We start from the raw sequence: 25695 nt of genomic DNA, 5'->3' as shown, positions 1-25695 counted from the left end.
AAAAACTTGCATTTCTATGCTGGCATACTGTTGGAAAAGTATCGCAAAAGTTCTTACTGTTTCCCGTTGTAGCTGTAGCGCCTGATATCGGGTGATTCTGGGTCCCGGAGAGTGACTCAAGCACTTTGGGACTGCAGCCTACCTGAACAAGGAGTGGAGTAGACGGCCACTGCTTTGCCAACTGATCCGGCTTCTGCACAAAAGCTACTTACCTGACACCTTCCTGGTCCCGTCCCCCCCCCCCTTTGGGCTGGTGGGGGTTATCCCAGTCCCCACTGAGGAAGCTGCACATACTTCTGAACTGGGCCACAAGCAACCAGGCATCAGAGGCCTATCCACCATGCCAGCACCAACCCACGCAGAGAGGAAGGTGATGAAGGTTGGAGAGGAAGGGTTGAGACGACCTCTTTCGGGCAAAGCCTCTACTTCTATGCTAGCTACCCGTGCTGACTGCCTACCTGGGCCGAGGGTCTTAAGGAGACTTCTTCTGCAGCATCGAACACTCCGCCAGAACATCTAGGTATTCGAGTCAGTGATCCACGGATGCCACCCTCCATACAGGCCTGGGGATGGAGGAGGACCCTATTATGCCTGCACTGTTCTGACAACCTCTGTAGCCTACGTGCTCTTGCGGTTACTCTGCCAAGTATAGGCATCAGCTGACTGTGGCTGGTTCGAGAACTTGAAGTTCATGTGCCGCACTGAGTCGTTGTCCTGTCTGGAATTTCTCCTGTGTTAAATTAGCTCTTGTTATTTTATGTTTATGTGTTACTCTTTTGTTGTATGCTGTTTTAAATAACATCTCTCCAGATCCCAGCGGTATCCTTAGCAAGCTACATAACCATTACTGCACTATATCCTGATAAACGTTGTGTAGCGCTGACATCTCACCAGTGGTTTATTCCTACATCCTAAACCCTAGCTTGTACTATGCTATTATACTTTGGTCAAGCTCATCATGTCTCACTAGTTTTAACAATTTCCAAGGGTATCATCGATATTACATTCAGACATGTTCATCTAACCGGTATATGCTCATTTCTGTTTATGACACACACACACACACACACACAAAAGGAGGTATTATCTAACGGAATTGATAAGCTATGCTTGTGCATTGTGTCTAGCATATTTTTCTGTATGTACTCTTTTTTTCTTACCTCAATAAAACAAAGATTGACAACAACAAAAATAGTTATATACTCACCTACTGACATGTTATAGCATGACAGGCATGAAACAAGCACAGATTGATTATCTACTTGGCATTTGGATTTACCTGATCCCCTTGGAATGTGTCGCCAGTAAAATGTGTTTGGCGGTGGAGGCTGGACCATAATATGTTATAATAAAAAGGAAAATCTATAGTTATGATAAACAGTAATGATAAGTATGTGTTAGAAAGCAAAAATATGTGTGTTGGCCATGATTAGTTCCACAGTGTTCTCCTCTCTTTTATTGATAGCTGGAGATCATGCTAACAGGCTGAGCTGCTAGTCATGTCAAAATTAGAGAAGTTTGTAGTATTTTTTTTCTTTATTTTTTTTGTGCATATAGAATACATAGATACGAGCAATGCCACAACAGCTATTGCCCGCCATGTGATCGACATGTAGACAGTTGTATGGCATCTAATAACATTGCACATTTTATAGTATATTGTATGTCAGACTATGCATAACATGGGTAACTTGAACGTGGTTCGCAGACCTGCATAACTTTTGGGTCAACTAAGTGGTAGAGGTCAGGTTAGTACTGTGGGTGCCCTTCTGCTCATGCGGGTTAAGAGAGCAAGCCTGTGCCAAACCCATTGCAGAAAACGTGCCACGCTCGGTCGCCCCAAGAAACTGGCTGCTAGATTCCTATAGCCAATTTTAGTAAAAAGCACTACCATGAAAAGCTATGGGTCCCTGTTTATAATACATGTTAGGCAGGTTATGTGTTAACTTTTATATATGAGTAGGAATAGGCCAGCGCTTACAGTGCATGCTAGACAGATCAAAAGGGCTACCTTTGGGTCTGAACATGCTAAAAACATTAGAGCAGTGCCAGCATGGTAATTTCATGGGGCGTTATTGCATTATTATTTTATAAAAAAATGTTTTATTTTTGCTCTGCTTTTAGAATAACAAACTTGCATGGTGTACCTCAAAGGCAATCCTCGTGCTATTCAAACATTCTCTAGAGAACTATAGCACAGTCAGGTGAGGTCTGTTAGTTATATCAAAGTGTGCAAGCCACCAAAGCTGCAGCTACAAGTAGGTTGTAATCAGTGTGTTATATGTGTGCATCAGTAGCTTGATGTGTGTGTTGCGAGCCTTTCCTTTAGTGAACATGCAGGCTTGGTGTGGTCTATTATAGTAAGGTTGAAAGCACAGCAGGACAATACATGAAAATACAGTAAACGTATATAGTAGAGGGTGCTTGTCTGTATAAAGGGTCTCCCTCATGGGGCCCCTTGTCATAGGCGTGGGAGTCCGGTTGGCATTTGCCTGTGAGTATAACTGGTGCCTCACATGTGGTTAGTCCAGGTGTCCGTCAGCCAATGCCTTTCAGGGGCATGTTAGAGTCCCACTCGGCGCAGCCGGTCAGCCTGCCCAGTTTCGTGAGTCCCAGCGATGAAGTACCTGGATGGTATGTCGGCCGTTGGAAAGCTTCCAGCTTGTCGCTCTGTGTTGCCGTCTGACTCTGGATCCTCCAGCCCGATTCATGGGTGCGTCTCTGCTTGGAACGGTCCAGGCGGGCCCTCGGCCCAGAAGAGTGGTGGGAGGCTGGCAAGGCTGTGGGCTATTGTGCTTGTGTTCCATCAGTTACTGCGGGTGTTCCACTCGTTCGTGGCTTGGGTTTGAGTGGCTGTGCTTTGCGAGCTGCTCTCAGCCGGTGTGCTGGGTATTTCCCGCCTCACGGCCATTTTGGGCTCTTCATCCGTGCCAGGATTGCAGGTGTCCGTCGTCTGTTTAGTCGCTTGTTTGGTGGCGCTGGTGAAGGTGAGTGCTTGTTTGGATGCTGTTGAGCCTGGAGCTGCAGCCTCTCTTCCAGTTTGCTCCAGAATGTTGTGAAGGCTCTGTCCAGTCTGACCTCTATGTCCGCCCATATTGCTGTAGTGTCTGGGTTCCTCGTGGCGTCCGCCATGGGTCGGCAGAGGTGCTCTTAGTTATAGTCCCTCTGTTCCTGGTGTGGTGTGGGTCAGAGTAGTCCCCCAGGGCTGGACCGGGATTATCCCCACCGGTCCGGGTGGGGGGGGGGGGACGGGAGGTTGCAGGGTACCTGCTCTACATGATGTGCATCTGTGCCTCTTGGGGCTGGGAGGTCGGCCGTCTCTCCCGCTCTGTGGTCAGCGGGCCGCATGGCTCCGAGTGTGCCACTCAAGTTTGTGGTATTTTTTAGAAAATTGGCTTATTCTCTGGTTACATAAATGCTTGCATGCTTACTCTGCACTAACTGGACACCTCCATTGATCTCTTTCAAGTCGGTGTTGTTTCCCAAATATGGTGTTAGACAGGTTATGAGGTCTAACTGAACTACGTGTTGAGTTCATGGGGTTAAATGGTTGGAGTTGAACAAGTCAAGGGGCCAAATCAAATTCTGGGGTTAGAGTCAATTGCACTACCATATTTAAACTTTGCCAGCTCCCAGTGGTGTTTGGCATTAGCAAGCTCTGTTTTACTGTTTGATTTTAGTGTTTCTGTTTAAGATATGGTGTATCTCTCTCATTTGAAGTTTTAGCATTTACATTTGAGGTAGTTAATTTTTTAGTAAACAGCCTGGTCTTTGGACAGCACATAGAGCATACAAGAATACCACTTACCACACAAACACACACTGGTCATTACTATAACAACTCCATGTTTTACAAAAACAACAGAGATGGATCCCCCGTATGTGCTACAGGTGCAAGACACAGGTTTGCAGTTCTACAAAGTCCTGTTTAAAAATCTACAACATTTTCTATTTTAGAAAATATACAACATTTTCTATTTTAGTGTTGTAATATTTTCTGCTAGATAAACCCTTTACATGACAAAATATGCTGTTTTTTTTGTTTTCAGGCCTAGCCATGCTCTAACACTGCCCAGTGCATTACACACTTTGATACATAGTGATCACGGGGACTGAAGAAATGAAACTGCAGAAAATAAACATTTAAATGACAAGGTGCCATTCACCCCTTGTAACATCCAGACCTTAAAGCACAATGCACGATCAGAGGTGTCTTTGAACTGTCTCAAACTTGTCATATTTCTCTATTATGTATATATGTATGCAATACATACTTGATGTAGCTTGTGAACCACCGTGATGGTCATTATTACATAACAGAGTATCTGGAACAAATGCAATATCCAGTATGGGGCAATAAAGGATTTAAAGAGGAAATGACAGAATCAGGCTTCACCCCTGTGTCCTGACGCCAGATCCTTGAATTAATACTGTCTGAGAACGGAGAGAGAGAGAGAGAGATCTGCATGCAGTCACCTCCTTTCTTAGACTGAACCAAAGAGGTAATTTATAACCCCTGCAGTGTCAGCATCAGCACTTATAACCCAGGAACAAGGGGAAGGGAACATCACAGCCAAAATCCGTGAATTGGAAAATAGAAGACTGAAATGTGGAGGAAAATGTTTGACAAGCTCATACAGGGAACAAGAGAGGATTAAGGGTGAAATACATTGTGAAATCAATATATATATTGAAAGCAAATGTTAGACAGAGAATGAAAAAAGGAAGAGAATGATGAATATTCAATTAATAAATGCAAAGAACAGGATACAGTAATTGACAGAAAGAAATGAAAAAGATAAGTATTAAAAGAAACTATGAGATATTAGAGAACATGTTGAACAATGGATAAACCAAGCCATAAACAAGAGGTCTTGATAATGGGCTTAATGCACTGAAAATCATTAAAACTGCTGCATGAGTACAGTTAATCATGCACTTTCACTATGTTTTCTCTCAGTCCTCCAGACAGCGGGAGACAGAGTTTGCTGAATGACTGGGAAGGCAAAATCGGGTTTCACATGGCACAACCATGTGCAGGGTTGTATTTACCACAAGGCAAAAAAGGCATTTGCCTAGGGAAGCACTTTCAGGGGGGAGGCAAAAAACACCATCCCAAGCACCCAGGCAAATGCCTTGTTTGCCTTGTGTCCTGGGGGGGGGGCAAAAGCTGGCTGGCTGGTCATCATGGGGCCTCCTGTGGAGTTAAACTGCTAATATTCTGCTGGGCGGCGAGGGACCGCTGTCCTCAGCTCTTCTTGCTCCCTCGCATGCCCTTCTGTGATGATGGGAGCCCCGGCATCACCAAGCGTTGCGCGAGGGAGCTGAGCAAGAAGAGCTCTTTTCTCTCACCGCCTCCATTAAGAGCCTGCACAGCCAGCAGCGACCAGCAGAGCCAGTCCAACCAGGAGAGCCAGCCCAGCCAGCAAGGAGCCTGCCCAGCAGCAGTCAGGGACATGACCCTCTCCAGCTCTCCCAAAGGTAGGGAGGCTTGGTGGATTTAAAAAAAAAAAAATATATATATATATATATATATATATATATATATATATTAATAATTGGTGAGTGTATGAGAAAATGTGTTTGTGTGTGTGTGTCTGTGAGTGTGCTTGTGTCTGTCAGTAAATGTGTGTGTATGATAGCGAGTGAATGTGTGTAGCTGTCAGTGTGTGTCTGTGAGTGAGTGAGTAAATGAGTGTGTGTGTCATATCAGTGAGGATGTGTGTGTCTGTCAGTGTGTATGTATCTGAGAGTGTGTGTGTCAGTGAGTGGGTGTGCCAGTGTGTGTTTGTCAGTGAAAGTGTGTGTTTGTTGAACAGTGTGTGCCAGTGAGTGTTTGTGTGTGCCACTGTGTATCTGTGTATCTGTCAGTGAGTGTGTGTCAGAGCACGTATCAATGAGGGTGTGTGTCTGTCAGTCAAAAAAGTGACCTTGACACGAATTGGTGGGGCAAATTTAGATTAGGGAGTGCCTGAATTTAGTTGTGCCTAGGGCAGCACAAATCCAAAATAGACCACAGAGCATGTGGCTTGACAGATTTAAAAAGAGACTGTGGCAATAATCAGGCAGATTAAAGTGAACCTATTATAAATAATTTTACTTACCTGCAATCGCTCCCGTATACATATACCACAAAGATACATTGTGTATTTAATGCAAAATATTAAAGATTTACTCACATTTCCGCTGTTCCACCTACCCCCTGGCAATCATCTGCTCCGTCTCCCTGCTGCCCCTGTTCTTCTTTGCCCTGCTTGGGATGCATTTCCAAGCAGGGAAAGTCTAGTCAGTTACGTCGGCACGCTGTCTTCATTGCCAGCACGCTGGTGTTGGAATAGAGTGACGTCACATCACTCCGTTCCTACACTTCCTAGCCAGCACTAGAAGCGCTGGCTAGGTAGTTTCCATAGCAACCGCAGCGCATGCACTGTGGCTGCTCTGGGAGGAGAACAGAGGGAGACCATGGGTGGGGGCATAGGTGGATAATTTTGCAGTTCGTTTGTCAATTTTCTACAACTCCTGGTTTAGTAAATAAACTCATGAATAATTTAACAAATAATGTGTAGTTATTAAGGATATGCACATAAACATAGGCTGATTGTTAATGTCATGAATACAGATAGATAAATTGTGACAGATGAACATAGGGTGATTGTGAAGGAGATGACCACAGGCAGTGTAAATATGGCTGTCATGCATATAGATAGGCTAATTATAATGAACATAGCTTGACAGTGATGATTATAAGCAGGAAAACAGATTTTGACAGTGATGATGAATATGAGTATGCTGAATGTAATACAATAATACAGCCATGCTGAGTGAACCTATATAGGTAATGGACAAAGGAAGCTAGCATAAAAACAAATACTCATTTTAACACCTAGGTGCTGGTTGGATGGGGTTTTTATCAAATAATCCGAGTAAAAGACACCATAAGGAATTAATAAAATATTTTACTTTTCCCAGAATATGCTTGCTGGTGAATATAGGAAGATAGTGAAGTCAGTATTTCAGCATCATATTGGAGTATTGTCCTGCATGGGAAAGTGTCATCAAGCAGAGATACCAGAGCAGGATTAGCCAAAACTCAACCATAGGTGGCCGCTTAGGCCCCAGGAGTTAGCCAGGGACCCAGAACCTTGGCCCAGTTACCAACCATATGTGAAGAATGAAGGGGTAGGGGGCAAATTGGTAAACTGCCTAAGGCCCTGAACCTTAATTCTTCTCTGAGGGATAATCGCAACTAAGAGGGACAGAAAGAAGGCAGGATCAGTGGTTGGGTGGCATATCTTTACTAACTATGACCATTGTACATTGCCATTTATAAATTATTAGATAACACCCTCTAAACACAATACTACTACTAATATTAATTATAATGGTTCAGTTGGACGATCCCCCTTTAACTAATCGAATTTCTGTGTCTTACCTTCCATCCTGATGTGGTCTCTATTGCATCTCCATATTGTGCCTGGCTAGTTACCGACTTGTTATCTACCCCATCTTCAATGACACCTCATTTCCCCTGCCCTGTGTCTTCTACTAATTTCCATTCTAGTTACTAATGACAGCTAACACCTTTCAGGTTTGTGCACACTAATTAAACATAGCTACAAGCTTTGTAGCCTTCTGTTTCTTCTGTTTCAATTCCTTTGATATCTGTGAGCAAAAAGATTTTATCATTTATCCCATTTCTTTCTGACGTCATGTGGTCCTGAGCAGTTTTTCTATTTGTTCTCCCTAATGGTTGACTTTTATTAAAAACAGACTGCCTGCACCCGCTGCAGTAACCGAAGGATTGCACAAAACAATGAGGACCTCACCCATCACACAGATGCCCGATCTGATAACCCAGAAAGTTATTTGGAAAAAAAATGTACAAAGAATGTTTACATGATTAGAACCCTGTTCCATTCTGTTATTATGTGTTTTTGGTAATTCTAGCTTGGACAGGTATCTCCTAGCATAGATTACTTTAGTTATACGTTTTATATAATTGACATAGCTATATTATTACACATATTAATGCATATAAAATATTATAGTACCAACACTCACACTAACTATCACTTAAAGGAGCACTACAGGGTCAGGAACACAAACATGTATTCCTGACCCTATAGGGTTTAAACCACCATCTATCCCCCCTGTTTCCCTCATGCCTCCCTAAAAATAGTAAAATCTTACTTGTATTCAAGCTTGAAGCTGCAGGCTTTGTCCCGGTTTCCTTTTGACCTGCCCACTGCCTGCTGACATCAGCAGAAGTGGTGGCCTGATCCAATCACAATGCTTCCCCATATGATTGGCTGAGACTGACAAAGAGGCAGATCGGGGCAGAGCCAGCACAATTCAAACACAGCCCTGGCCAATCAGCATCTCATCATAGAGATGAATTGAATCAATGCATCTCTATGAGGAATGTTCAGTGTCTGCATGCAAAGGGTAGAGACACTGAATGTTTGGATGCATTTTAGGCAGCCATGGCCCAGGAAGGATCTCTAACAGCCATCTAAGGGGTGGTCAGTGAAGTGATCACTAGGCTGTAATGTAAACGCTGCATTTTCTTTGAAAAGACAGTGTTTACAGCAAAAAGCCTGAAGGGAATGATTCTACTCAAGAGAACAAATTTAATAAGCTGTAGTTGTTCTGGTGTCTATAGTGTTCCTTTAAATATAACATCAAATTATTTTTTATCAGACTTTTATATTGTGACAAGACTCACTTATACGAAAAGGTTAATCCAAAAATAGTGTTTTATTAAATAACTGTTTTTGGTTGTAGTAGGCCTTATTGGAATGGTCTCTCCCCTCCACCCCCACAAAATACTCACCCTCAATCCACTGCCGAGGTCATGTACTCCCTACAGCTTTATCCTCGTCCAGCGATATTTCTCCTTACGGAATAGATACACCACAGGCCGTAATTGTACCGTAATTGTTGGCTTAAAGTAACACTCTGGACACTATAACAACTTCATTGGAATTAAGTTGTTATGCCAGGATGTCCCTGGTGCCGGCTTACCTTTAGAGGTTAAACTTTTCATGAACAGTTTAAAGGAACACTATATAGGCGCCCAGACCACTTCAGCTCATTGAAGTGGTCTGGGTAAAGTCCTCAAGTCCCCCTTAGTACTGCAATGTAAATTATTGAAATTGAGAAATTGCAATAATTACATTGCAGGACTAATATTGCCTCTAGTAACTGTCAATCAGACATCCACTAGAGGCACTTCCTACTTGCTAGGCGACTTTTGGCCGCCTGTCACTGGACGTCCTCACATTGTGCATGAGGACATACTGTATCAGAAAAAGGGAGGACCTAATCCGCTTGACGCACATGGGTGTCAGAGGAGGAGGCAGATCGCCGGCCAAATGCATCAGGTGAGTACAGTAAGGTTTTTTAACCCATACAGTGCCGGACGGAGAGGGGGCGCAAAGGAGGGGGGGGAAGAGCAGTTGATACCTGGATACTGGACTTTGGGTTTAAACTGTTTGTGAATGTTTTATCCCCTAAAGGTGCCTTGTGTGTTCCTTTAATGATGATTTTGCAAAGAGAATACATACTCTGATAGTCCATTAGCAGTCTAGAATTTAGGATCTTACACAGCGAACTCCACGGTGTCTCCTTCTTGGTGTCCATCTCTTAAAATGTCTTATTTAAGAAAAAAGGCATTAAATAGTGATATAAAAAGGGTTACTCCAATCATCATAACCGCTACAACCTACTTTAGTAGTAGTTATTATGTCACAAGTACCCTGGCCCAGTTTCCCAGTAATGCAGCAAACTGTTTAACAATGGTTAGCCTCCTTACCGGAGTGCCTGCCGGACTCAGACGTTCCCTGGTGGTGATGTGCTTCTACAGAGCTGCACAAGCTGATAGCCATAGACATCACCATTCATTGGCTGGAAGAGTCCGCTGACCGCTCTCAACCAATGACTTACATTCATACTTTATTTGTTTGAGTCTCAAGTATTTAGTGAGCTGTACCGCTCACTCTGGACGTGAGGTCACCTTAAACAGAGTTATGAACATTGCAAAATAAGGTTTTCCATTATCCCTTTTTTCTCTTTTTGTATTGCCCAGTGCAAACAATGAAGATTTGCAGCTACAACAAATGGTATTTGAGGCATTTAGGAAAGGAAAATTTAAAAATTATTAAATGCATAAATCTTCCTGCATTGTTCAAATTCACATTTTGGAATTTAGACATTACCTTTAACACATCATACTCCAGTGAAAATAGTAGTCAAGGCTTAGCCAAGGGCAGTGATACTAGAAAACACAAAACAATATACAAGCATATTTCATGCTGTTATGATTATAATCTTCTGAATTTGGTTGTCATAACCATGAACATATTACTCTCGGTTTCTTTTTTGAGTTTGAAGCTTCGATTCGGCTCTACGTGGACCGATTATCCTCCTGTTAAGGTGGACAAGTTTTATTGGGTTTATTGTTTTGTATATCCTCTTGTCATCGTCTGAGTTTTGTTGTTTTTGAGTTCATTGTTGATTTTTTTGTTACAACAGTTTTTTCATAATATTGTGTCAGCATCATCAAGAAAGAGGAGTGGCTTAGGGTCATATGGGAGTTTATGATCTATGACAGTGCTCTCCAATACACGACCTGTGGTAGGCATGCCTGTGGGCATTTGACAGGAGGTTAAAGATCTCCCTCACCAGCCCAAAGACACTTCGCTGCTGTGGAGCAGAGTGAGGGGAGTGGATGAGCTGGGAGTGTGAATGTTCCTCTGCGAGCTGGGCAATTCGGATTACCATGGCAACAGGAGAAGACTGAATTCTGCCTGCAGCCGGAGGAGATGTAGGCTAGAGTTACTGAATACCATCAGACCACCAGTGCCACCGCACCTCCCGTAAAAATGTAAGGAGGGAGGGGGGGGGGGAGGACATAAAGTTTTGTTGCCTTTAAAAGAAATAAAAATTATAGATATAGATATAGATACACACACACACACACTGTATATATATGCCCATATCCCCAACTACAGCCGGAGTTACCGGGAGTGGAGACGGTTGGTCTCACTCCCCAGCGGCAGTGCACAACACAGGGAGTGGAGACAGTCGGTCTCACTCCCCAGCGGCCAAGTATATTACAGGGAGGGGCGATCGTTGGTCCCTCCCCTCAGCAGTAGCAAGCAGCCCTGGGAGTGAAAATAGTCGCTCACTACCCAGCACGAGGCAGCGTTACCGGGAGAGGAGACAACCAGTCTCTCTCCCCAGCGGCAGTGCATCTCACAAGGAGAGTAGACAACCGGTCTCTCTCCCCAGCGGCAGTGCATGCTACAGGGAGAGGAGACAACCGGTCTCTCTCCCCAGCGGCAGTGCATCATACAGGGAGAGGAGACAACCGGTCTCTCTCCCCAGCGGCAGTGCATCTCACAGGGAGAAGAGACAACCGGTCTCTCTCCCCAGCGGCAGACAGTGTTACCGGGAGAGGAGATTGTCGGTCCCTCATCCCCACAGCAGCAAGCATCCCTGGGAGTGGAGATAGTCGGTCTCACTACCCAGCACCATCAGCGTCACAGAGAGAGGAGATTGTCGGTCCCTCATTCCAGCAGCCGCAAGCAGCCGTGGGAGTGGAGATAGTCGGTCTCACTACCCAGCACCAGGCATTGTTACCGGGAGGCGAGACAGTCGGTCCGACTCCCCAGCGGCAGCTTACTTTACAGGGAAAGGAGACAACCGATCTCTCTCCCCAGTGGCTGCTAGAGACACATTGGGAGGGGGACAGTTGGCCTCTGCCTGCCGCTTTCCCTTTGTCCAGGGCCTGAATACCTACAGACCAGCCCAGCAGAAGAGCTGACTTGTTACAGGGCAGGACTATGTACCAGTCCCACCAGCAGAAGCGCTGGCACCAGGGTAGAGCGCAGTTGGCCTCTGCCCACCAAGTACTTACAACTTTATGCCAGGGAAGAACAAAGGAGATCTGGGGTGGCGGACGCTCACTCTGCATCATGGGACAGACAGGACAAAGCTGGACACCCGAGAGCTACAGGTCAAGTACTTGGTTGTAGGTGGGTTGCTCGACTAACTCAAGTACCGACCGTCAGGAGGTCAGATACCTGATTAGTCTCCCCTTGGGAGGGAAGATATGTGAAAAAAGTAACCTCGTCATCGACATTTGGAGGGGCCTGCTGGCCAGCCTTTTGCCTCAGAACTATGCACCCTGCAATATACCTTGCCCAATGCACTTAAAAAGGCTCTGTTCATGTAAAGTATGTACTTTTGTACTCCAGACAGAGAGACCGACCGTTAGCCCTAATTCTCTGGAACTGTTTTGGGCATGGGACCATGTACACGGTGTGTCAAAACTATGACTTCCAGGAAATACCTCAACCCCTGATATGTTGTATTCTGAGGTACCGTATATACTCGAGTATAAGCCGAGTTTTTCAGCACATTTTTTGTGCTGAAAAACCCCAACTCGGCTTATACTCGAGTCAATAGTCTGTATTATGGCAATTTGCATTGCCATAATACAGACTGGGGGCTGTGGGGGCTGGCAGAGCTGTAACTTACCTCTCCTGCAGCTCCTGTCAGCTCCCTCCTCCGCGCCGTCCGTTCAGCACCTGGGTCAGCTCCCAGTGTAAATCTCGCGGAGGAGAAGGGAGCTGACAGGAGCTGCAGGAGAGGTAAGTTACAGCTCTGCCAGCCCCCACAGCCCCCCCCCCCCACTGAACTGCCAATGCCACTGGACCACCAGGGAAGGAGAGCCCCCCTCCCTGCCATGTATCAAGCAGGGAGGGGGGGCGAAAAAATATATATAATAATAATTAAATAAAAAATAATAAGAAATAATAATGAAAAAAAATATTAAAATAATTTTAAAAATAATAAAATTGCCCACCCCCCACCAAGGCTCTGCAACACACACACACACACACACACACACTGCACTCATACACACACTGCATTCATACACACACACACTGCACTCATACACACACACACTGCACTCATATACACACACTGCACTCATACACACACACACACACACACACACACTGCACTCATACACACACACACTGCACTCATACACACACACTGCACTCATATACACACACACACTGCACTCATACACACACTGCACTCATACACACACTGCACTCATACACACACACTGCACGCATACACACACACACTGCACTCATACACACACTGCACTCATACACACACTCTGCACTTATACACACACTGCACTCATACACACACACTGCATTCACGCACACACACTGCACTCATATACACACACTGCACTCATATACACACTGCACTCATACACACACACTGCACTCATACACACACTGTACTCATACACACGCTGCACTCATACACACACGCTGCATTCATACACACACTGCATTCATATACACACACTGCATTCATACACACACTGCATTCATTATACACACACTGTAAATAAATATTCAATATATATATTTTTTTTAGGATCTAATTTTATTTAGAAATTTACCAGTAGCTGCTGCATTTCCCACCCTAGTCTTATACTCGAGTCAATACGTTTTCCCAGTTTTTTGGGGTAAAATTAGGGGCCTCGGCTTATATTCGGGTCGGCTTATACTCGAGTATATACGGTACTTATTGGACTTTGTAAAGATTTGTGTTTTTTCTGCCTGGGGATAATTACGTTAATGCATTATCTGCTATCACAGGCAGAGGGGAGGGATTGTGTACTGTATGGGGGAGTGTCATTCATTGTCACATTGTTTTCATTGGTTTGTACACTTTGTGTCCCTGTGCCCAACAATGTCCATCTGGGCGTCACCCTTGTTGGGAAACCTGCATAAAAGGCCAGCTGTGGCTTCCATTAAACAGACTTACTTCACCCTCAATCTAGAGTCTTGTCTCTTATTGGGGGAAACTGCTATATCACTACAAGGGATTGCTATAATCACTATACTCTCTTGGATTCTCTGAGCTCTTGTAAGAGCTATTCCTGCTTGACTCTCTGGAGGAAGAGAGGTTCACCCACTGGAACCTGAAACCTTATCGTAGGTCCAGGGTGGGTAGGAGACAGCGAGACCCCAACCAAGCTGTGGCAGTTGTGGGGTCTGTAGTGCTTATGGTGTCTGGAGAAGTGCTCGGATTCCTCGGTGAGCACTAGGGGCATACGTCAGCGGAGGTATCCAACCGTGGTACAGGAAGCTCCGTTACAGTTATGATGGTTAACCCTTACCAAGGGTACAGTATTTGTTTCTGTTTTTTCTAATAATATTACACTCGCCTTTCTTGCTGCTGAGTCGATAAAGAATGAGAGAAAGAATAATAGTTGCCACCGTATCCTTAATAAAATCATGTAAATAGTAAAATCTGGTACAACAAGAACATTTCCTGGAAATATGTATAGTCCCAAGTAAAATAAATGCAACAATAATAGGATGAAGCAAAAAGCTAAAATAAATGTAGTACATCAACAAAATGTAACCACTGGATGTAACCATTAAACTAATAGAGGAAATCATGGAATAAAATGAGCTTTATTGTGTTGGCTCTGGAGATAGAGCCTCTATTTTATCCCCAGTAAGTGGACTACATAAAAAACACACCAAGTCATCCCAGATGCTATCAAGGATAAGGGTTAATGGTCAGACTCTCTGCCTTAACTGAGTAAACAGGAAAATTAGTTCCCAAATCAGGACAGGGTAGCTGATGTATAGGGAATTTTGACGCCGGCTGGTATGCCATTATGAAAATCATGAGGAGAGTCTGGCCTCTGTTACATCAAGACCCCCATATACATCTAGTCATAACTCCGCATGTCTCAGTCACGGCTAGAAGAGGCAGAAACATCAAGGATATTTTGGTCCCGAGCCATTTAAGCACCACCATCACAAGGTCCTCTTGGCTTAAATCACCCGTAGTTGGTACTTATCAATGCGGTAGATGTAAAGCCTGTAAGTTTATCCGGCGACAGTCCAAAATCTTTATGGACTCAGGCAATAATCAAGAATTTATAACTAAACAATTTTGAATTGCCAAACCAAGGGTTTAGTATATCTACTCACTTGCTCATGTAACAAACTATACGTGGGCATACGTAACTTTAAATTCCGAATCCAGGAACATGTGAATCCGATTAATCCAAGGAGACTGATAGATACCCCTATCTCTAACCACCTCAAGCTACATCATGGGGGATCATCAGAAGGGATTAGATTTTCTGCTATTGAAAAAGTAACCCTCGGTCCGAGAGGTGGTGATTTAGATAAGAAACTCCTACAAAGGGAAAGTTTCTCGATATTCAAACTTAAAACCCTGACACTAGGACTTAACAAAGGATTTTCGTATACACCATTTATCTCTAAATAAATGATAGTTGATTTGGCCATTCTCACTGTTGATATATAAATATGAGTCTTAATTTTTTTTTTTTAGTTTTAGAATTTGATTTATTAACAGACTGCAGGGAAGAAGGTGTCTTGGAAAAACCTTTAGTTCATTCTCCTAATAAGTCTGTTGATCTGATCTTCCCATTTACCAGCATCACCACCTTCCACAAAGTGTGTAGTTTTATTCTTCATTCCACCTTTGGGTGAAGAAAGTTTGAATGGCCAAAGGAAGTTGTTTGCCTTCTTGAAGTTTTTGTCAACGGTGTAAATTTCATGAATGAGATCTTCGACACAAATGATGCCAGTCTTGCCCAAATGTCTCTCAATGAGAGAGAGTTGTCTGTCAGAGGGATACGCTGCTTGCGGACCTTCAGGTATCCGCGCTTGTAGATTAGTGATCTCACAGACTTCAGATTGGGATATCCCCAAGCAATGTATGGCCCCACCAGCCTGAGCATGTTAATGGATGCCTTGTTCAGTTTCACAAATGTGCCATTAAAGATCTGCCGAAGACGGAGAAGTTGCAACACCTTACGAACCTTTGGGCTAACACCGTTAATATCTCGAATTCTGACCACAAAAGCCAATTTAGGTTCAGCAGGTACATAGTAGTTTCCAGCTTTGCGGGCCATTCTTGACAGACGGATTTCACGTCTGACCATTTGTCTGTATTCCTTGTAGTATCCTTCAGCTCTCTTGTATATGATCTTTCTTTTTTCTTTGCGGACCTTTTTCTCAGAAATTATCTTCTTGATCCTTTTGGCTTTCTGAGAAGCAAAAAGCTTCCGCCTTTTTACAAGGCTTTCTGGAACGGAGGGCAACTTCTTTCCTTCTGTCCCCGCCATGTTCACCACCGGAAAAGAGCGAGTCTTAAGTTTTTTATTGTATTATAGTTGGGATTTTTTTGGTAGACCTTTTCTTATACTTCCTTTGGAGCCTATTGAGCCCCATATTTCTCCTCTCCACATCCAATAGATCATAATGCCTGTTTTTTCATGCCTCTCCCCATGATTTATTTGTATGATATTATATAATCTGCTAATAGAGATTTTGCATATATAAGATTGTATATCTAATTAATATTATAACATATACTGTAACACACATCCACTAATTCATTCAGAACCACTGGATAAGTGTAACATATATGAATTACTCTAGAGAGGATATACGAAATGTCATCTTGGGTATCTCTACAATTTCAACCCGAGATTACCCACTTCTGACCTTCTATTATATCCAACTCTCATTTGAGCACTGTAATCTAATGTTCTTTTACATTGGGTGGTCTGTTAAGAAGGATGGACACTTTTGCTCCAACAGCTTCTAAACTCTGCCCCTTGAGGTTTGAATGATGGCTACATGTGGGTGACTACAACGGATGACCTCATTTGGATGGGCGGACATTTGGACTACTCACTCCACCCCCTGTTCCTCTATTGGCGGAATACACGTGGCTAATAATGCCACATACACCACGTGGGGGAAACATCTGAGACCACCCTGGTCAGTATATTTGGACCAATAACATCCATGGAGGCAATAATAACTAGGAGGTAATAACTTACACACGCTATTTGATCTTGTGATTGGTTATTCCACCGTGGGGAGATGACTGACTTTGAATATAAAAAGGGAGTTAGTATCAGTATACAGCTTTTCCCTGACGAAGGTGCACTCAGTATTGCACCGAAACTCCAGGCACCCAGACCACATCTGCCCATTGGAGTGGTCTGGGTGCCAACTCCCACTACCCTTAACCATGCAAGTGTAATTATTGCAGTTTTTTATAAACTGCAATAATTACCTTGCAGGGTTAACTCCACCTCTACCGGGGATGGGAGGGAGAGGGGACCTGAAGTGCCAGGAAAATGGATTGATTTCCTGGCACTGGAGTTTCCCTTTAAGCACGTTTGATTAATTTTATATAATCCTTTCTTTCCCTCCAATGCCTATTTAGCCAGTTTAACAAGGAGAGAGGCTGTGTTAGATTAAAGGGACACTATAGTCACCTGAACAACTTTAGCTTAACGAAGCAGTTTTGGTGTATAGAACATGCCCCTGCAGCCTCACTGCTCAATCCTCTGCCATTTAGGAGTAAAATCCCTTTGTTTCTGAACCCTAGTCACACCTCCCTGCATGTGACTTGCACAGCCTTCCATAAACCCTTCCTGTAAAGAGAGCCCTATTTAGGCTTTCTTTATTGCAAGTTCTGTTTAATTAAGATTGTCTTATCCCCTGCTATGTTAATAGCTTGCTAGACCCTGCAAGAGCCTCCTGTATGTGATTAAAGTTCAATTTAGAGATTGAGATACAATTATTTAAGGTAAATTACATCTGTTTGAAAGTGAAACCAGTTTTTTTTTCATGCAGGCTCTGTCAATCATAGCCAGGGGAGGTGTGGCTAGGGCTACATAAACAGAAACAAAGTGATTTAACTCCTAAATGACAGTGAATTGAGCAGTGCAATTGCAGGGGAATGATCTATACACTAAAACTGCTTTATATAGCTTAAGTAATTTAGGTGACTATAGTGTTCCTTTAATATTGCCAGTTCCACTTTTGACTGGCTTACTCTTTATTACGTTCCTCCTGTGTATACTCTATATCGTAAGAAAAATGCTTATACATACATATTTGTGTCCTCTCCAGTAGCAGTAAACATATGAAAGGGAGAGACACAGAAAAACAATAATGAAGTTTACACTCACAAAGATAGAGCAGAGAAAGGCTTTCTCTATCTTTGTGAGTGTAAACTTCATTATTTTTCTACAAGTTGGTTTTTCTAACAGATTTACACTATTATTGTTTTTCTGTGTCTCTCCCTTTCATATGTTTACTGCTACTGGAGAGGACACAAATATGTATGTATAATAATTTTTATTAAGGTATTACCACTGTACACATTGAGTGCACTTTATATCACTTTGCACTTTATTATGTTTTGCACTTGTGGCACTTTAGAAATGTGGTCTTAAAGACACAGCGCACCTTAATTTTGAGTTTTTTTGTATTGTATGAGTGTTTGTTGGAGCTTTACACTTGTTTTGGTGCAGCTTCTTTTTATAACATTCCTTGGTATTTATATCTATATTTGTAGACATTTTTTACTAGCGCCTGTTTTTTTTTACTTGTTTTTGGTGTATATATACTCTATATCTAGCTAACACCTGTCTCCTAGATCTGCCTCTAGGATACCAACATATATACTAGTCAGTGGTATCCCATACTGAGTGGTGTAACTGATTTTTTTCCAGTTACAGCTATCTACCTATAGTGATTTGATTATTATCGGCTACCCTGTCCTGATTTGGGAACTAATTTTCCTGTTTACTCAGTTAAGGCAGAGAGTCTGACCATTAACCCTTATCCTTGATAGCCTCTGGGATGACTTGGTGTGTTTTTTTTGTAGTCCACTTACTGGGGATAAAATAGAGGCTCTATCTCCAGAGCCAACACAATAAAGCTCATTTTATTCCATGATTTCCTCTATTTGGATATAATCCCCTCACATTGAATCTGCAGGCATAGTTGTTCACTTATTCGTGATTACATTTTGTTGGTGTACTACATTTATTTTAGCTTCATCCTATTATTGTTGCATTTATTTTACTTGGGACTATAGATATTTCTAAGAAATACAGCGACTTTCATGTGATGTTTGTATGATAGTTGGTGTATTACTATTTTTCCTCTTTGTATTTCCTTTTCAGGGTTAAAGGATCACTATAGTGCCAGGAAAACAAAGCGGTTTTCCTGACACTATAGTGCCCTGAGGGTGCCCCCACCCTCAGGGTCCCCCTCCCGTGGAGCTGAAGGGGTTAAAACCCCTTCAGCCACTTACCTTAATCCAGCGCCGTGCTCCCTCGGCGCTGGTGACCTCTCCTCCCCGTCCGACGTCACTGGAGCCGAATGCGCATTTCTCAATGCTTTCCTATGGACGCCTTGCGCGATGGAGGCTGGATTAACCCCAAATGTAAACATAGCAGTTTGTCTGAGACTGCTATGTTTGCATCTGAAGGGTTAAAACCTGAGGGACCGGGCACCCAGACCACTTCATTGAGCTGAAGTGGTCTGGGTGACTATAGTGTCCCTTTAAGCGCTTAGAGACCCCTGGAGTCTCACTTAGGTGCCTAGGACCACTGGTTCTCACCTTAACGCTCAATTTGTGTTCGAGTGTCACGGTGGGGACCCTCTAGTTGTCCTATTTGGTTGTTATGTTATTTACATAGACTGAATTCTAAGCACCTGTATTGTGTTTTTATTTTAAATTTAAATTCTTTATTTTTGTTTGTGCATGAATTGAACAATCTGGCTTGCTACGCCACAATAGCTGCAGAAAGCCTTTCAATAGCAGAACATAACATGGCATAAAATACTGTGCACATTTTTTTTTTTTTTTTTTAAAGGTCGGGTGAAACTAGGTTTTGTCGGAAAATATTATAGTATTCAGGCTTTTTCTTTTCATCTGTGATATTGGTACATTGTGCATTACTTACTTAAATTACACACTAAACAAATTGCCCGCTAAACAAATTAACTTTTCTATATGAATGCTAGGCTAGGTAGACTTATGAGATTATTAGTAACGCTTAAAGTTATGATAAGGTATGTGATATTGCAGTTTCGAGAGGGGTATACAGTATGCTTATTTAACAGGTTAAAACAGGTCTCTAGTATGGTGTGACTATATGATCCTGAACATGCTAGGTGAGTATACCCCTTAGCTTGTAATGTCCAAAAGATATAACGCTATACCCGTTTGGATGTGCGAAAGTCCCCTGGGGTTTTCCAGATGTGAGTCCCTCTCTGGGTAAGTTGGTGTAGGGGGGATTGTGTTCCCAGACTCATGATGTGGCGTTGTGAGCCGTGTCAGGTCCCCCTGCTCCTGGATCGTAGTGTCGATGGATACCCGGCAGTTCACCCGATGCCGCATTGGGGCTGTGCAGAGCCTTGTTGTGGATTCTCGAGGGACTCCGCTGTGGTGTGGTGAGTGCACTGGTGTAGCTGGGTAAACGGGTGTAGCTGGGGTCGGTTAGTAATGCCGCTGAGCCCAGGCAGGGTCGCCCTCCGGGTGGTGAGTGGACGGGGTGAGCCAGTGCTTGGTTTCTGTCGCTTCACTGCCCTACGCGGGCGGGGTGCAGGCTTGTTCCTCCACCGCCTCTGTATAGTGTGAGGCCGTCTGGGCTGCAGGTTGGTGCTGAGGGTTAGGTGGCTGCTGTCTGGGTGGACAGTTTGAGACGAGTGGACCTGGAGCCCCTTGTTGTAGTCTGAGCTCTAGCTTGAGCCAGAAATCTTGGAAGATTTTATCTATGTTGGACGTGGGGTGTCTTAATGTCTTGTGGTTGACTGGTGGCCGCATGGTTTCCGCCATCTTAGGTGGGCCCCTCGGCTCTCCAGCCATCTCCCCAGTTATTTTCGCCGTGTTGGGGGGGACCCCCAGGGGTGGACCGGGATCAACCCCGCCGGTCCAGAGGGGGGGGGGGGGGGTTGCGGGGTATGCGCTTGTGGCAGTTGGTTTCCATGTGGCTCCAGGCTGGGGGATCGGCCGCCTCTCCCGCCCGGTGCGCACCAGGCCGCATGCCCTTGCAGGTATAGTCTGCTGTCTGCTGTCCCTTCATGGGCCGCATCACTGGTTCACCATTAGGGTAGAGGGCTGTTATGTTGCTTGGGGTCGTGTTTTGCTGTTTGTTGTGATTTAGAGGTGCCATTTTAGCCGTTTTTACAAGGGTTTGTGTGGAGCTTCAGTTAGGCACGTCTTCCCTCCATGACAGTCAGGCCCCAACCCCCCGTATTGTGTTTTTTTTTTTTTTTCCAATTCTTTATTTTTGAGTGCAGAGATGATTACAAGCTTAATCTGTGACATGTTTAGAATATAATATCATTGCAAACAATTGGTACATATAGTCAAGAGGTGCTGCACTTTTTCTTTTTTTGTCGAGTAGGAACATGGATTATACAAGAAGAATTGCAAGATAAAGCAGTAGTTATAGTCGTGTTGTGTAACATGCTAACTTACGTTTTACATACTGTTTGCTTGTGTGTAAGGAAACTAGCGTAATGCAGGTTAAGTTGAGCGCAGGCTGAGTTATATCATATTTAATGCGATGGGACACGATGGGATCTGCTGGCTTATGGCATAAAATATATATTATTAACTTATTTAAGATATAGGCCAAAGTCTAATGCAGGATAGCTGTTGTTATTCATGCTAGGGCAGAGCTCTCTGATTGCTAGTGGACAGTGGCGTTACAGGGGCTTTAAGGTAAAATAAGCTATGTTAACAGTATTACCCCTCCAGGTTGGGGACGATTCACAGTGGGACCGGGGTTCGAGTGGGTCCCTGTGGGGCTAATGAGGCTGGGTTACAGCGTATACTATGCCTGGTATGGTGGTAAGAGGCAGTGCTTAACATAAAAACAATATGCAATTAGCAAAAACATTAGAGCCATAAGTATAGCTATAGTTCTGTGGATTTCGCCCGTCTCTGCTTAGATAGCTGCTGAAGGGATTAGGTGGAGAGAGTCAGTAGGGTAATGCAGCACTGTTCCGCTGCTCGGGAGCCCCCTCAGGTGCTTGGTAGTGGGAGCCTCTGTATGTGGATTAAGCAGTGCTCACCCGAGTTTCTCGCTGGTGTTGCTGGGGCTGCAGCTGCTTTCCAATCAGTTCGTCCCTCTTGGTCCTCTGGGGGTCTGAGTCAGCCATCGTGGTGAGCTTGGTTCCATTAGCGTGTGGTCGTCGGTTTGTGTATCAGATTGTGGCAGGCTGGGTAGGAGGTGGGTAAGAGGTCTGTCTCCGCACAGTTTTAACCCCATTTGTCCGCAAGTGCAGTCCATTTTGGCGGGAAAAGACGGTGCGCTGGGTAGTTTCCCCTGTACCGCTGTCGTCGTCGCTGGTTTAGCCGGCTGTGGGGGTAAGTGTCAGCCAACACGCTTCCTGCTATAGCAGGAGTTAGATGCCGCAGTTTCAGCCGTGGCACGAAGAGGGTGCAGGTCCTTCCTCCGTCTCCCGCGCACATGGCGCCCGCCATCTTGGATGGAACGGTCGGACCCCCTGCCTCCGCGGCGTCTCTGTCGGGACCTCAGGGTGAGGACCGGGATCACCCCCCCGGTCCATAGGGGGGGAAACGGGGCTCGGCCCGCTGGTATCACTCGCTTGTCGGGTTCCTTTGGACAGGATAGTGTCGCGGCGGCCGTCCGCTTCACTCACCGCCAGCATAGGTCCCGCCTGTTGCAGCGGGCCCCATCCTCTGAGGGACTAAAACTGCAATAGCAAGCCTCTCCTCAGCCCAGGTAGCCCGGTTCCATCGGGGGTCGCAGTTTTTGCCGGTAAATTTCCCCTGAAATCGCGATTTTCAGGCTATTTGTGCCTCTGTTAGCAGGAGCCGAGCAGTCCTGCGACCGCTCAGCTTGGCGGCCCGGCCCCGCCCCCCCCCCCCGTATTGTGTTTTAAAGACACATTACTGTGATTATAATTGCTGTGGAGCTCTGGTATAAACTCAACATGTAGCAAGGACCCAATGAAGCCCTAGCGTGTACAGACCATGGGAACCAAGAGCCAATTCAATTCAGGAAAATAAGAAAATCTTCCAGCACACACCTTACACAAAACATGTGTTTCTTTATTGAAGTGCTAAATCAAATGAGTGATGTTTCGGTCTGATAAAGGTTGTGCTGGAAGATTTTCTCATTATCCTCCTAAATAGGGACACTTGGGAGGTATGTAAATATACATGTCATGTTACATGATATTGTTTTATTATAATGTACTGTTTCTTTAATGTTCATCTTAAGTTTGTCTCTTGGGCCACTCCATAGTTTGCATGATGCTTCAGATTCTCCCCTCCCCCTTTCCTGTTCCAGTGTATTCTATGCTGTACATTCAATGTGACTTGTGATATCTCTCCTACCTGTTTGGAAGAATCGTTCTTTTACCTGTTATAACTTCACATTCTACAGATCATACGACTAATAAACAGCGCCAGATCTTCTTACATGTGAGTTGTGACTGAGTAAACTATCTGGGAAGGTGATTTGGTATGGATAATCTCATCAGGGCAATGAGCGCCATGTGCTCCTGAAAACCACATTCATAGCCTTTGCAGCCGTTCCAGAATAATACATAGGTATATATATATTTTTTATTTTTATTTTTTTAAATTAATTTATCAACCCACTTGACAAGCTACACAATGATTAAAGTCTACACTATTTACAAATATCAATGTCTATCAGGTGCATCCCTACGTGGCAGCAGTGTTGAAATTTGCTAATGAATTTTTCCAGCAGGCTGCTTCCCCATACCTCAAGCACAGAGTTCTTTAGGATATATTCTACAGACATAGCAATGAATTCAGTTTATAACACTGAGCTCTCAGATGCCAGATTTCAGTCTACTTCAGAATCTGCAGGATAAGATCAAGGATTAAGAAACTATTCCGATTACAAATCCACTACCTGCCAGTTCAACACTGCTAAATGCTGATACTGGTAATGGTAAAGTCTATGTTACTATGAAGCTATGCTGTTCTGATGGCAGAAGGGATTGCAGCTCAGTATTAGGAGAGTGTTTCTAACGTGTTGTACTGACAATCCTGGAGAAATGATTAGCCACATTCTGCCATGAGTATTGGGGAATTAGCGAGATAAAAAATATAAACAGAGGTGATATCAATATAAAGGGTTAATCCAACCAACATGACCACTTCAGCGATTTGAAGTGTTCCTGGTGGTAGGAGTATTTATGTGCAGTGTTTCTGCTTGAAACACCGCACATGCCGAATTATTGTTAATTGTGTTCTGGGGGCTGTACCCCCATTAAACAGGACATTTGCAGTGCAGAACTCTGTCTCCTCCACTCAGTCTGCCTAGAGGGAGAAAGAGCCCATGTACAGAGTTGGGGGCTGTGAAGTAAGAGTCTTGCGAGCGCTGGCCAATCAGATCATTGCTGCGGGATACCATAGCAACACTGACACGTTCATTTAGTGTGTGTGTCTGCAATGTGAGGGTGATATGGTCAGTGCAAAGGTAAAGTGGCAACACATATAAAAATATATACGATAATATATATTATAGAATATAGGAGGATTATAAAATATATTTAAAAAATATGTATATGACACTGTTTTCTTTTCAAATATTTTTTATTAAAGTTTTACATATTTGTATAACAACAAGAATATAAACATTGTATTGGGGGTAGGAAGGGAAGGGAAACTTGGAAATGGAAAAGAGTAACCATCCAGTATTACAATAGGCATGACAGTGTATATGGCAAAAAATAAAAAAAAACATGTTTTTACATCAATGCACTGTAATAATAAATATGTCAAAGACCATATGCAGTTTTGATTTTTTCTTCCCACTTATCCCAAGACACTGTTTTCTTATCTGTAGCTTTTTGACCCAACCAAAATTTACATTTTTTATTCCAATAATCCCTTCATACAAGTATTTATGTATAATCGACTGCCAGGCTATGCAACTATACCCCATAGTCGTGTATAGCCGATTAGCATAATTGCAAATTAAATTGGTTTATTACAAATTAATTACATTTGCAGATTATGCCATAACTAAAGTCAGAGAGCTCACAGCAGCACAGTAAGCCATCACACTGCAAGCCTGCCAATGCAACTCCTATTTTTCCTCCCACTATGGATGTCAGTGGGGGGTTTTAAGATTGAGTTTCGCCTCGCAAAGCCTAGAGCCGCCACTGCTATTGTGTTAGGAATACAGTTTTGTATTGCTTCCATGTAATAAAAAAAACAAGATTTGGTTTAATAAATAATTCCAAGTGAGGCTTGGACAGCAACATGGCATGACACAACTAGAAGCTGCTGCATCCAAAGTCACTGACTCCCCTCATTGATTGAGACAGGCTGAGACAGCGGCCAATCAGAAAGTGGTTTTGTGAAAGGGGCAGGTGTGATTAAGGGTTAGGTTGTTCAAAAGAAAGCTGCATTTTTTAAAATCAGCAACTAAAGAGATTTTAAGATAGAAAAACAAACAAAAAAACAACAACTAGGAAACCTTTAACAATTACACATGGGATGATTAGGCACCCTGATGCTGAAGTGAAATGGAAGAGGACCACTAGGCACCACTGCCTCAGCCTTAGCCTGGATTATGAATTTCTCCAGCCCTGGCACAGACTGACCTAGATGACTGGGCTAATTGTCTCCAACAACTGGAGTTTCCAGCAAAAAGCAACTTGGATGAAGCATAGCTGTAATACCGAGATATTTGTGTTCCAAAGGTAAATTTGTCCTAAAAAAAAACCCGAATAGACCTGCTGTTATTGTACTTCCTAATATCATTGA

At 43.7% G+C, this 25695-nt stretch overlaps 1 protein-coding gene and 1 pseudogene across 1 annotated transcript in view; both read right to left on the bottom strand.

Annotated features, from left to right (window-relative positions):
- Nucleotides 1–25695, bottom strand: part of LRRN2 (leucine rich repeat neuronal 2) — a 68688-nt gene that overhangs the window by 36350 nt on the left and 6643 nt on the right. The gene's annotated exons all lie outside the window — the stretch shown is intronic.
- Nucleotides 15407–16236, bottom strand: LOC134590192 (large ribosomal subunit protein uL30-like; annotated as a pseudogene).

This window comes from Pelobates fuscus, chromosome 1 (genome assembly GCF_036172605.1).
Source record: "Pelobates fuscus isolate aPelFus1 chromosome 1, aPelFus1.pri, whole genome shotgun sequence".
In the NCBI taxonomy this organism is placed as follows: Eukaryota; Metazoa; Chordata; class Amphibia; order Anura; family Pelobatidae; genus Pelobates; species Pelobates fuscus.
Note: the sequence above shows the minus strand (reverse complement) of the source record. Positions and strands in the feature narration are given on the sequence as shown.